The sequence below is a fragment of the Marmota flaviventris genome, chromosome X (genome assembly GCF_047511675.1).
Source record: "Marmota flaviventris isolate mMarFla1 chromosome X, mMarFla1.hap1, whole genome shotgun sequence".
NCBI lineage: Eukaryota > Metazoa > Chordata > Mammalia > Rodentia > Sciuridae > Marmota > Marmota flaviventris.
Window position 1 is genome coordinate 11,532,993 of NC_092518.1, and position 14,398 is coordinate 11,547,390.

General features: G+C 40.3%; 1 protein-coding gene across 1 annotated transcript in view; it reads left to right on the forward strand.

Moving 5' to 3' along the window:
- Reps2 (RALBP1 associated Eps domain containing 2) overlaps window positions 1–14,398 on the forward strand; it is a 148,048-nt gene that overhangs the window by 38,943 nt on the left and 94,707 nt on the right. The gene's annotated exons all lie outside the window — the stretch shown is intronic.

A 14,398-nucleotide genomic window follows, 5' to 3' on the forward strand; every position in this document is an offset into this window, starting at 1 on the left:
ACTGGATGGATGATGATGTCATTTTCAAACGAAAAACTGGTGCCGGGAGAAAATGGTGTCATAGGTCAGTGTTGTATATTAGGAATTGAGCTTCTGAGAGCACAGAGGAAGTAACCAAGAGTTGGCAAGTTCAGTGGGTCTGGAGCTTTGGTGAGATCTGAAGCTGGACACATGTATTTGACAGCAATTGGTCATCAGAAGGTCTTGTGGTATACTGTAGAGAACTGCCCTGGGGTAAAAGTTTTCATTTCTGTATGACAAATGACTCAGCATGGATTTATCAATGCATTGTAACAAGTCCCACCATCTGATTCTCTTAATGTTTGTTTGGCATCAGTAGAGATTCTCCTGCCTCCTGTTTGAAGCATGGCCTTGTTGAAGATGAGAGCAAGGGCCCTTTCTTATTCAGGACAGCAGTCTGTGGTTTTTGTGGCTGATATATTTTTCTTTCTTCAGTTCTTAGGTTTCCTTCTTATGCTTGTCAGCTTGGTTTGGCTGGACTCCATGTTCCAGAAAACAGAATGCCAACCTGAATTAGTCATGGAGATGAGGGGATTTGAAGTGAAGGTTCTTGGTGGAAGGGGATTAGTATTTATCAGGCATGGTACTAGGCTAGCTGGATTGACTAATTCTTCTCATTTTGTTTTGTTTCTGTGCTGATGGCAACCCTCTCTCTTCCTTCTAACTTCCTTTGTGGTCTGATATTCAAATCCGTTCTTCCTGATTAGAATGGTACATGGCCTCTAGGGTCCTGGGGAAGGCCTTTAGGGACCCCTGACTAGTGCCATTACAGATCTTGGATGTGGCATTTTACAAGTGCTAGTATCCAAACATCAGAATGATTAATCTTTTTGCTTAATATTTTAGGAATTTCACTTTTTTTTTTGGTTTGGGTGTTAGATGTTGTTCCCTCCACCAATTCAGGTACTAAGCATAACCTATGTTGGTGGATGGTTGATAGTGGTTTGTAAAGAAATTAAGCCAGGAATGATGCCACACACCTTTAATTCTGGTGATGCTGAGGTGGCAGAATCACAAGTTCAAGGCCAGCCTCAGTCAGCAACTTAGTGAGACCCTAAGTAACTTAGTGAGACCCTGTCTGTAAATGGCTAGAGATGTGGATCAGTAGTTAAGTGCCGCTCAGTTCAGTCCCTTATACCAAAAAAATTTATAAATTTCCTTTCCTGTTTCATGTCTTATCAGATGTATAGAGATCATTTTGTGGTTTACTTTTCACAAGTTATCTTAAAAATCTAGACCATGTAGTCATTTGTGATTTTGTTGGCATAGGATTTTGAAGTGTATCTTTTCCTTTCACTCCATATCCCAGCCTCTGGTTTACCTTGGTTTCCAGAATCTATCTTATGTTAAGTCTTTGTCTTATTTGACTTCTTGGCACCTATTGGCATTGGGCACCTTCTTAAAATACTATCATCCTTTGGTGCCTGTGATGCCATACTCTCTTGGTTTTCATTCTGCTTCTCTGGCTACTTCTTCCTAACTTCTTTTCATTCCTCTTTCCTCTTTATGCCCCTTACATGTTGGTGATCCCTGAATTTGCTTCATTCATTCATTCATTCATTCATTCTTTAGCTACATGGAGGCTGATCACCACATATCAACATCAGCCAGATGTCCTCATTCAAGTATCTGTCCCATTGTCATTCTCAAGTGAGATGCCTTCCTCACAAAACCAGCCCTCACTGTTCCTGTCTTGACTTCCTCAGCCCATTAGCACAGGCCATGCCAGGTGTGGTGGTACATGCCTGTAATTCCAGCAGCTTGGGAGACTGAGGTAGGATGATCAAAAGTTCAAAGGCAGTCTCAGGAACTTAGTAACATCCTAAGCAACTTAATGAGACTCTTGTCTCAAAATAAAAATATAAATGCTGGGGATGTGGCTCAGTGGTTAAGTGCCCCTGGGTGCAATCCCGAATAAAAAAAAAAATGCCATTAGTGTTACTGAAAGCTTGGTCCTTATCACCAGTGCCAATCCAATAGTGAGGAGATGGTTTTTGAGAAAAAGGAAAAAGGTTTTATTACTTTGCTGGCAAAGGAGAAGCATAGGGGACTCCTGTCCCAGAACCTGTGATTCAGCCCATGAAGGGGAGCAGGGGGCTTTCAAAGAGGTGATTCAAAGGCTCCATTCCATTGTTCTCTGTTGGAGTTGTAATTCATTTGTTAATTTGGGAGATAGTTATTTCTTTTTAAAATTTTTTTTTGTAGTTGCAGATGAACAGAATGCCTTTGTTTTATTTGTTTATTTTTATATGGTGCTGAGGATCGAACCCAGTGCCTCATGCTTGCTAAGCAAGTGCTCTGCCACTGAGCTACAGCCCCAGCCCCTGGGAGATAGTCATTTCTGAGATCTTCTGGTGCCATCCTAGAAGTCTGAATTACATTGTTGCTGTGGAGGTTGTGTACTCAAGGATAGATAAATCTGCCTAGGATGGAGAAGAAAGGTAATCCTGTTCCCCCTGAGATTAGGGAAGAGTACGAACAGGGAGAGAAGAAGAGAAAGAAACATGTTCATTTAAAACTGTGCGGTGGTGAATGCCTCTAATCCTAGTGACTTGAGAGGCTGAGGCTGGAGGATCATAATTTCAAGACCAGCCTTAGCAACTTAGCAAGGCCTTGAGGAATTTAGGGAGACCCTGTCTCAAAATAAAAAAAAAAAATTAAAAAAGGGTTGGGGATGTGGCTCAGTGGTTAAGAGCCCCTGGGTTCAAATCCGGGCACAAGAATAAATAAATAAATAAATAATATAAATAAGTCACAGTGACAGAGCAGCAAGAGCTATATTCAAAGCATAAAATGGACCACTGTTATAGCATGAACAATGTTTCTTTAACTTAGTTGTGTCCTTTCTTCCCCTCCCTCCCTATTTCTTTTTCTCTTTCCCCCTCTTTCCCCTTCCTCTCCTTTTATAATGCTGGGGATTAGTTTATCTTGCTTCTTCCTCCCCACTTTTACTCAGTCTCAGGTTCTAGCCATCCCCCCCCCCCCCCCCGGGGCTTAATTGTAGGTACTTAGGTCAATAAGCGGATTCTCTCTGTTCCTTGAGTACTTACAGAAGGATTCTAAAGCAAAAAGCAAGTGGGTTAAGGGAAGCAAAAGAAACAAATACCCTGGAGTCTCTGTTAGAGTGCTATTGGCATAAACCAGAAGAGACTTGCTAGTCACTGCAAGGAAATTGTTCATTCTAAGAGTCTTTCTTGGAGGCTGACATTGCACTGACAGAACTTTTTGTGCTGTGAAAATATTTTGTGAGTGGACTGGACCAGGATGCTAGCAAGATAAGGAAAGCAGAGAATAGAGAATGACTGAAAGATTAGGCCTGGCCTGAATTCAGTCATGACAGAGTTAGTGCTATGCATTGGGAAGAATAGTGAAGCAGGCAAACGATCAAGGCATACCTGGTACTACTGTCTTATCTGCTCTGATTTTCTTACGTAATACTTAGCCAAGTAGGTGGCCCACAAAGTGGCTGGGGACCACCAGGGCTCTTTCAGGGTTTGGGAATTAATTCTCTACCGAGGCACCGGTTGGCCTCTGTGGATGTGTGTGTGTGTGTGTGTGTGTGTGTGTATGTGTGTGTATGTGTGCACATGTGGTTTGAATAGTGCCTCAGGCATTGTCTTTCTTATTTTTGAATCTTTACCCTCTCCCTTTGTCTAAGAGCACTGATTTTGACTCTGTTGAAGTATCCCTGTGGTTACTTCAGCATAATGTCACTTCCACATTTAGTTCTTGCACTTTACTTTTCCTATCTGTCAGATAACCAAGCTAATGATGAGCTATCTGAAGAAATGTAAATGGATGTGCTTGTGAATGACTTAAGTTAACCTACTTGGTGAAGAACAAACCACCTCATGATGGTCTTTCTCCTTACAGAGCCACGGGGAAAGAACTTTTAAGGGTTTGGTTATTGCAGATTATGCAGTGAACAGCACATATGTTATTATTTCTGGCTGTGAGTTGTAAGCTTTCAAAGATTCTTATTCTTCAGAGCAATTAGAGATTTAAAATTTTTTCCCACAAATTCCAAAGGATATAGAGTGAAAAGTGTCTTTCCACCCCCCTCACCCATTCCAGAGGGGATGGATATGACCTATTTCTTTTATGTAATTCTATACAAAAATTTTCTATATATATAAGTTTTTGTGTGAATCTTAGTGATATGGAAAAATAATTATAGGTAATATGTACAGAGAGTTTAACCTTTTTATCCGTAGGTAGCATACTATATATTTGTCATACACTTAGCATTTTTTACTTAATAACAAGTTTTACTAACATTCTTAGTGGTACACAAAAGGCTTGTTTATCTTTTTTTTAAATATACACATAGTATTTTGTATGTGTATCTTCCATAAATCATTTAACTAGCTCCTTTTTCTTGCCATCTCTAGTACTTGAAATTATATCATCGTTTGCAGATATATAGAATCAGTTCCTAGAAATGGGATTATTGAGTGAAAATGTCTACATATTTCTAATTTTTTATAGAAGTTTTCGAATTGGAGGCTATTGCAGTTTACACCCTTGGTTACAGTGTATGGAAATGTGTATTTTCCAATACCTTTGCAAATGCAACGTGCTAACAAACTTGTGGACCTTTGTTATCTAGTAGGTGAAAAATGATATCTTGGTATAGTTTAATTAGCATATATTTCTTTATTAGTGAAGTAGAAGATCTTAATGTTATAGATGTCCTGTAAAATGCCCTTTTCTAGGAATTGACTCTTTGCATTATATGTTCTTTTTTCTTTTGGGCCATTTGCATTTTCTGACTGGTTTGCCATTCTTACTAGACTGAAACTGGATGCTAGTGTCTCTTTTCCTCTGGATCCAAGAAGACCAGGTCACGTGCACCTGCAGTGCTGGAAGGATGTTAGGAATACCAGTTTCTTTACAGTTCTGGAGAACCCCTTGCCTGCCTACAGGCATGCACCACTGTGCCTGGCATTGATTGTTTTTTGGTACTAGGAATTGAACTCAGGGGTGCTTTACTTCTGAGCTACATCCCTAGTTCTTTTTTCATTGAGATAGGGTCTTGCTAAGTTGTTGAGGCTGGCCTTGTGATCCTCCTGTCTCAACCTCCGAGTTCCTGTGTGCACTATCATGCCCAGCTTAGGTAGTACTTTGTAAAACTGGGAAAGAAAGTGGTGATTGTTTCTAGTTTATACCCCAGGATCCCTGGGTCTCAATCAATATGGTACCATTTCAGCGTTTGAGTTCTTCAGTATTCTTCTTCATGGCAGGTGAACAGGTAGTGTTATGTTCCCATTTGCCTATACCAACAACAGTAGTGTTTACTAACTGATGACTTGTTTGATCTCAGTGCTGGGATGGCCTATTTCAGTTCTTTCAACAATCTTGTATGGTACATATTATGTCCTATATTCATCCATTTGGAAGTACTACGTAGCTCCTGTGAGTTAGCCACCATGGCAGGGATACTCTGAAGTCTACAAACTTGCTCTGAAGGTACTTGTAGTCAAGTGGGGGAGATGGATTAGAATCAGATGATCCCATCTATGCATGTAAAATTCAAAGCCAACAATTGCTGCAAAGACAAGGGAGTACTCTGGTAGCACATAATAGGAAAACCTGACCTCAGGCTGAAGAGTGAGAGAAGGCTTCCACAAAGAAATGATACCAGAGCTGAGCTATGAAGAAGGACTAGGACTTAAGTAGGCAAAGCAAAATGAAGCAGGGAGATGAGGAGAGGGTATTTCAAATAGTGGCAAGAGCCTAAACAAAGGGCATGTGTTGGTCAGGAATCTTTTTGTTTGTTTGTTTCATTTTGTTCTTTTTATATACACATGACAATAGAGTATATTTTGACATATTATACATACATGGAGTGTAACTTATTCTAATTAGGATCCCTTGTGGTTGTACCTGATGTGGAGTTACACTGGTTGTGTATTCATATATAAACATAGGAAAGTTATGTCTGATTCATTCTACTGTCTTTTAGGATTGATTATGAACAGAATCTCCTTTGGATAGTTTAAGCAAATAGTGATTTATAATAGGGAGTATAGATAGCCTGCCATATCTTTGGAAGAACTGAAAGTAGAGACTCAGAATAGAGTTTGCAGGAACAATTTCCAAAACTCCACTATTGAACAGAGATGCTAAGCTAAGGAAGTTTTGCCTCTGCCACAGGCAGAAGGCTACAGCATTAGGAAACTACTGCCATAACTTCATCCAGTTCTATGCCATGAATAACCTAGGTGAGCCAAATGAAGGCTTCTTTCACCATGTAACTCAGCTCTGAATCAAACTTCCATGGGTCTATTTGTTTAGTGGACCCCAAGTTTCTTGTGGAATTTTAGCAGCAAAAATATTTGAGCAGTGTAGTTTTTAGCTAGCCAGCCTGTGCAGTGCAGAGTTATATAAGAGGGGTGGGATGGATTTTGAATGAGCCAGTCTGCCACATATGGCATGGAGATTAGACATATTTGAAGACTTGAAAGCAGGTTGGTATTGTTAGCGCCTGGAGTGGGAGGGAGGCAAGTCTGGGGTGAGGGAGGGCCCTGTAGGCCCTGGGAGTACTTTTGACGTGAGAAGCTGATGACTTGGAAGTTAACTTGTTAGTAAGTGATCATCCCAGATTTGAACCCAAGTCTGTCTGCCTTCAGAACCGGTGTGTCATTTGTACCTTCAATCAGTGGCCTCATTCTCTAAAGTATTCCTTTTATTTAACCAGAGTTCTTGGTGCATCTGTTTTCCAGCTGAACACAGGCTTCCTTGAGAGCGAGTGGGAAGACATACTGGAGAAGATATAGGCAGCCTTGACCTGTCCAGCAAGGATGGGTGTGGGAGCATCATTACATCATTTGTGGAAGTCCATAGCCCTGTCAATCTTCTCTTACTGCTGACTGCTTTTTTTCTCCTGGTCTTCTCTTCTAAGCAAAGGGCACAATCTTGACAGTTTTGAAGGAAAAATTTCTCTGGAGCAGTAGACCTTGGTTTTTGATGGAAGAACTGGAGATAATTATTGCTAATAAGTATTTCTTATGTTAATCAAAATAGTGTTAGTTCCACATACCAGAAAACAGTAAAACGATTAAATATCTGTATCATTGGCTGTCTGCAGGATTCTCTCATGATGTGAAAACATGCCAGATGCTGCTGACATGCAAAAATTATGTGAGGAAATAAGAAGTATTCTGTCTGTATAATTTAATAGTCTCAAACTATACCAGATGATGGGGAGGAAGGTGAAAATATAGCAGAGTCATTCATATCTCAATATCAGAGCATCAGTCTGCAAAATTGCTTCAATGATTTAGGCATTGCATAAGGCTCTTTCTGGAAAGGAAGTGTTTTTCTAGGTGAATAGAACAAAAACCATAGAGTTTGATGATCAAGAGTACATACTCAGGATTCAGTTCATATTCCCTTTTTCAGCTCTTTCATTTACCAGGCTTGTGGTCTTTATTACTTTTCTTACCTAATCCACAGTTTCCTGTTCTACCAAATGGGAATAATGGGTCCTACCTTGCAGAGTTATTGTGAAGATGAAAATAGATCATTGTGTATTGGGTACTTATAGTGCCTGACATTTAGCAAAATAGTGAATACTGGTTACCTATAATATTCTTTTATATCTATGGTGATAGTTTTTAAAATTTAGCTTATCTTAACAAGAAGCAACTATGTGTTGCACATTAGGCCCAGAGAGATTCCAACGATTTAGAATCAACTTTCTAACCTGGTGAAATTAAATCACTAAGTTAGCTTGGCAATATGGGGTAAAAGACATCTTTGTGGGTTCATTTCCATGAAAAAGACAGAAGTTATTTTTTGCAACTTCCTGTGAATATATAATTATTTCACAATAAAATAAAAGAATTACAAAAAAAGGTGTCTAACTTTGGTAAGTTGAAGATGGCCCAGTCTTTACAGTATTGGGTAATATCGCTGGACAAATACACATAGGTTCATTTTTCAGTCAGTTTAGGAGATCTCATGTTAACTTTTCTGTGTTCAGACTGGCATTGACAATTTATCCAATAATTAAAAAAAAAAAATTTTTGGTACTGTGAACTGAACTCAAGGGCACTCAACCTCCGAGCCCATCCCCAGCCCTATTTTGTATTTTATTTAGAGACAGGGTCTCACTGAGTTGCTTAGAGCCTAAGTTGCTGAGGCTGGCTTTGAACTCGCAATCCTCCTATCTCAGTCTCCTGAGCCTCTGGGATTACAGGCCTGTGCCACCATGCCAATCATTTTTATTTGCTCATTCGTTCAACAAGTACTTATTAAGTGCTTCCTATGTGCTACTTTTCCAAGAACAAGAGATACAGCACTAATTAGAATAAATAAAATTTCCTTGTGGTGGGGAAGGGTGAGAGAGAGTGTAAACACAATTTATTGAGTGTAATGTAGAATGGTTTACTAATGAGACAGAATAGCTGAGCTCTATCTCCTTTTCTAGCTCCTTTTTTTCATTCCTCATATAACTATTTTCCCCGTTTCATCTTAGCCCTCTTTTCTTAAAAAGAACTTTGTACTCCTTCCCTGGGAATCCCCTCCTAACTCAGGAAACATGGGCCTATTTTAACCAAACAGAAAGGTGTCTATAAAAATTGGGGCTGGATGGGAGGAATGGCAGATCTTCTTTTCCCTTTTGGCTTTGTTTGAAGGATGGATTAATTGGGGGAACAACTACTATAACAAACGTGCCCTGTATTTTAATGACTTACCACGGTGGTATTTCTTACCCATATAACAGTCTGGCAGGTGTCTTTCCTCCCCATGTTGATTCAACAGACTTTTTTTTTTGTAGTGGGAATTGAACCCAGGGGCCCTGTACCATGGAGCCACATCCCTATCCCTTTTTTACTTTTTAAATTTTGCAACAGTGCCTCACTAAGTTGCTGAGGCTGGCTTCGAACTTGTGATCCTCTTGCCTGAGTCTCCCAAGTTGCTGAGATTATAGGCGTGCACTACCTCACCTGGCTCCACATGGTGATTCCAGTATCAGAGCTCCTTCTGTTCATAGACTGCCATCCTTCCTTTGGTCCTGCCAAGGTCACTGGTGCTTACATCGTATTGAGTTTGATTCAGTTAACATGGCTGCATCTAACTGTGAAGGATGCCAGAAAATGTCATTTCTGGCTGAGTAGTCACTCAGTGACACCTTTATACCAGGCATAGTTGGGGGTGAATTATCAGAGGATGTTCACCATAATCTCACAGACCAGCACTGCCATCATTTGTCTCTTATGTTTTTCAGCCCCATGACTAACCAATTGCTGTGATCTTTCTTTAGGCAGATTAATATTCACTTGGGCTATAGATAGAGTTGTCTCATCAGCCAGTTAGCCATTCTTTATTTTTAGGTATTTAAGTCCTCTGACTTTTTTTAATGTATGAGATCACGTTTTGATCAGTGATCACCCTATGGTACTCTTATTTCCAAAGTATTTTTGGCAGGAGAAATGCCCTCACATATTCATTGAGGGCTTGGTATGAGTTTTCATTTCTCCAGAAGGTTTGTTTTTGCTAATATACCAAAAGGACATTGTTGTAAGATAATTATACACTCATAGGTGAAATGGCTGGGCACTGAGGCAGCAGCATTTACTGGATGCCTCTGGGTTGGGATTATATTCTAAGCAGAAATGTTTTATGGTTGAAACAAAATACACACCCTTTTTATGTTCTGCCTGACAATGCTTCCTTGCAATTCATATTATTGAACTTCACTTGATTTTTAAAGATTCTTTGGGGGTAAATGCCACCTTTTGGGATTTTATTAATAGTATTACTTTTTAATGAGTTGTTTGAAGTGTTTTTCATTTTAAATAGCCAGTTTTCCCTAGAGATAATAACTTGCAGTGCCAAATACTTGCATTTCACTTGAAACAAAACCAAGGGGTTGAATGTTTTAAATACAAGCAAATCCAATTCTCTTGTGTCTCGAGAAACTGTATAATGAACCATATGTATATGGCTTAAGCAGACAGATGTGGAAGATTTCTCTCTCCTCTTACTTTTTTTTTTCTTAAAAACACTTGCAGAGCTCAAAATTGGCATCAAGTAGCAAATATCTGTGCTTAGCCAGCAAAAGCACTAGAGCTGCAGTTGAACTGGGGAGGCCTTTTAGGGTGTGTGCAAAAACAGAGCTTTTCCTGGTTCTGGTTTCTACTTGTATGGCGAAGGCTCCAAGAGCATTCACCCTCATCTTTGCCTTCAGTCTTTGTAACTAGCCATTCTCTCTTAAGTGACTGACATTTTAGATCTTTTTCCAAAAAGTTGCATTGATTGTTGTGATTCTGTTGGAGGACATTGTTCCATGCGTGTGGGTCCTGTGGTGAGATGGTCCCTAGCTGCTGACAAAAGATACTCAGATGCCTGGAATAGGACTTCTGCTGCTTGAGGTCATGTGTTTTTTCTTTCTCCTATTCCCACCATAGCCCTCTTTACCTCTGGGCCCCATTGACGTCTGTTCCAGGTTTCTGATATGGCCATAACTGTTCTTCCTGCCTTTTTAGTCTCTTGTTTTGTTCTCCTAACTGAGGAGATCTTTCTGTAACTTGAATATGATTATTTAATTATCCTGTCTAATACTTACCTGTGGCTTTCTAGTGTCTTCAAGACAGAGTCTAAGCCTGGTAACTCTGGGCTCTGCTTTCTGTCTGTCTGTACCATCTTGAGGCATCTGCACTAATATCCATGCTGTGCTGACAGCTTACTCTGTCTATATTTAGCCCAAAGGAGCTACTATCAAATGGTCATTTTCTTTTATGTTTTAGTGTCTTCGCAAATACCATTTCCCTTCCTTGCCTTGCCCTGCATATTTTATGGCATTGCTTCTCAAACTTCAGTGTGCTTAGAATCACCTAGATAGCTTGTTAGATCAGTGCTAGATCCCTCTCAGACTTTCTGATTTAGTAGGTGTGGGGTGGGGCCTGAGAGTCTGCATTTCTTAACAGGTCTCCCATGGTACTGATGCAAACGGGGACCACACTTTGGGTAGCAAAGTTCTAGAGTGTCTTATTAAAGCATTTCTTGCTGTTTTGTGGTTGTATGTCTTTCTCCTTCACTGAATTCTAGACATCCTGGGAAAAAGAATCTATTTGCCCATCTGTAGTCATAAAGGGATATGGTTGCTATTTAGTAAGTATCTATTGAATGAATGCATTTTCAAGTCACTGTTGATCCACTCAAGTTTATAGGACTTTGCTTCTTGTAGTAGATCAGCTTTCTTTTGGCATGATTCAGCTTAATGGTGTGTGGAAGGTCATCTACTCCTTCCATATGTCCTTATTTGGTACTTCAGATGCTTACTAGATATGGAACTTGAGAACCTCCATGAAGATTAGATCATAGGTGAAGTACAGGACATGGTTTTGTTTTGATAGCTCTCAAACTTTAAAATATAAAATGGACTCAGAGATTTTCTTTCATTCAGAACAACACAGAGCAGTTTCCATATCTATATGTTGCAATGTGAGATATGCTCCTGAACTTAATCAAGCCTGTCAATAAGTGGACCTCAGATGCTTTTGGTATCTGTGATGTACCTGGTAGGGATTGTATGTGGGTTAAAGGAGTATCTGATGTGATTCTAGCCCTCCAAGCTGAAACGTATGTGAAGATACTTAAGAACAATTTACATGTTCAAACTATGTAATGCTCACCATAATTATCAAAAAGGTACATATTTTTTTAAAGAATACACAAATGATTTGTTTTTTTTTTAAACCAATTTAAAATGTACATTTAGGAGCAAGGGGAAAGAGAGGGTAGTAGGTTAGCACACTTAGTGAACACAACTGAAGGACCATACTATGTATGGATTACACAGTGTTCATATGACTTTTCTCTTTGTCATAATGCCTTTTTGGTTCTAGGGAGTAGAAGCTTTCCTTGATAGCTTAAGTTTTCTTGAAAAGGAAGAGGGTTTGGGGTTCTCATGGGAATCCAAAGAAATGAGAGATAAGGAGCCGACCCAGTGGTCCATAAAGGTAGAGTTTTTGATTATTCATGCTTGCTCTGCCATCATGGACCTTGCCTAATTGCATTGAGTTTGCTTTCCTGGCCTCTTCCTTTGCGCTGTCAGTAGCCTTCCTTGCCCCCTATTCTCGTATTGCTTCTCAAAGGCTCTTCTCATCCTTGGTTCTAATCCCCTCTTGAATCCCACTGGCCCTTTCTCCACATTATGGCTCTGCTCTTTATTTGTTCAGGTTCTTCTTTCTCTACTTGTTAAGCTATCTACTTCTTATCTACATCTCCAAGAATGAGCATCTGGCCTAAGTTGTTCTTGCAAGAGAAGAGCTTTCCGGGCCAGAGCACCTCAAAGGCTAGAGCACTGTGTGCCCACCCACCCTTACCCGACTCAGTCAAGTGAGACCGGGCATGTGGTGGGTCATTTGGTCCACCTCTGGCTGCTGGCTCCACCTTTGTAGATGGGCCAGGGAATAGGCAGCGCCTTGTATTGTTGCTGTGGGCACAGGAGGTATGTGGAGAGCCTTTGGGGCATTGGGGCTTGCAGAATTTTGAGTCAGCTTGCATCAGAGGAAAAGTGTCCTGAGGAGAAGACATAAATTTGACCTATAAATAGTGAGTACATGGGCAATCAGAAGCCTGCTGAGAGTGAGCAAGGGGGACATTGGATTTTAAGGGTCCTGAAGGCCAGATAGAGGAAGTGGATTGGTCATCTCTGTAAGCAGAGGAATCAATCACTCTGTTCTGTTCATTTCTGATTCCTTTGGTCAGAATAGCCTTGAGATCTACTAAGAGACCACTGAGGCCCCCCAGGTGTGAGGTGATAGGGAGAAGAAAGAGAAGGTGGTCATGGGACTGCAAAAGAGCAAACATGGACTGACATTAACAACTGGATAGGGCAGCTTCATTACCAGGAGGGAAGTGGTGTATTCCTGGGGATAAGGAACTTCCATTTCACAACCAGGGAATGCAGTAGGCCAGCACTCAGCATGGAGACCTCTGTGCCTTTATTCACTGGGAAGTGCGGGGACCAATCTTCTGACCTTTATCCTGCCTGCTTCATGAACCACCACTGCCCACTTCATTGTTCACTCCTAAGTGTTCATTCTTGTCTCTTCTGTCTATACCCCACTGTTCTGGTTCCTTTGCTCTTACTCTTTCTGTCAGAGGTGACTTGAAGGGCAGTACTCCTGTGAGTTCTCCATGTTATAATGTGGCCTGTAATCCAATTCAGTTCCAGCTGGCGTCCCTCCATCCTGTGTTCTACCTCTGAACCCTGTTAAACATCTGGGTTCATTCAGAAAGTGCTGCTAGGGCATAGATTTGGAATTTGGTAGGAACATTTTGAAAAGTTGTGGGTCTGTTGAGTACTCTGACTTTTAATTTTTCTTGCTTTCTTTCTTTATATTGTTTGTCTATTATTAGAATGATAGAGATTTAAAAAAATTCAAATAGATGCAAACTAGTTAAAAAACATTCTGGTATGCAGGAACTTGACTTTGAACCAGAGATTAAAAACAGAAGTCATTATTTGTTGTGTGCAGGGGTTCATTAACACATGGGCCAGTCCCTTAGGCTCTCTGGAAAAAGGATAATAAATAATACTTGCTATGCCTACCTTTAAAAAATCTGGACAGACTAAAAAGAGGGGTGTGTGAAATTCTTTATAAATGTCAAAGCACTCTGTGAACTCAAGGTCTTAACTTGTAGACAGTAACTTCCTGGGCATTTAAAAATAGTTTGATTTACATTTGGTAGAAATTAATCTAGTAGAAAGTGACATAATGATTATTAGTGACTAACAACCATGTATCTCCCATCTCCTTTATGTGACCTTCCTTGTGACTGTCCTAAAGGAACAGATGCTTTCTTTCAAGAGCAGCCCCTCTGCTGGGTGCATTCCTACTTGGCACTTCTAGGAATATGCATTCTACTGGTGGAGTTTCATCTCATTCTCCCAGCCCTCTCAAAGTACCTTTAGTCCAAGGTTTCAGGTATCAGAGTGATATTTTACTTCAAATATGACATCACAAGGTTATATCACAGCTCAAAATTTTGTACATCCTTCTTTCTTCCCCACATTGTGAGAGGGAGACAGGTGTTCCTGGGAAGCATTAATTTCTGGAATGTTGTGTGTATGGGGTTGGGGACAAAGGAGATGGTTTGCTGTCTTTTCTGCAGATAGTGGGTAGAATACTTTCTCAATGATTAATTTCCTGACAGTGTGCTCAGAAGCAGGCAACTTGATGACTCCTCAGTAGTAATCACCCACCCCACTTCTTTCCTATTCTCCTTTTATCCTAAAGTTCACTGTTCTGATGTTCACTTCTTGGTACCATGAAAGTGGCCCTTGGCAAGTAGCACCTAAATCTTGGAGTGGATGGGAAAAGTTAAACAAAGCCCTTGCTGTTTTTCCTCCTATCAT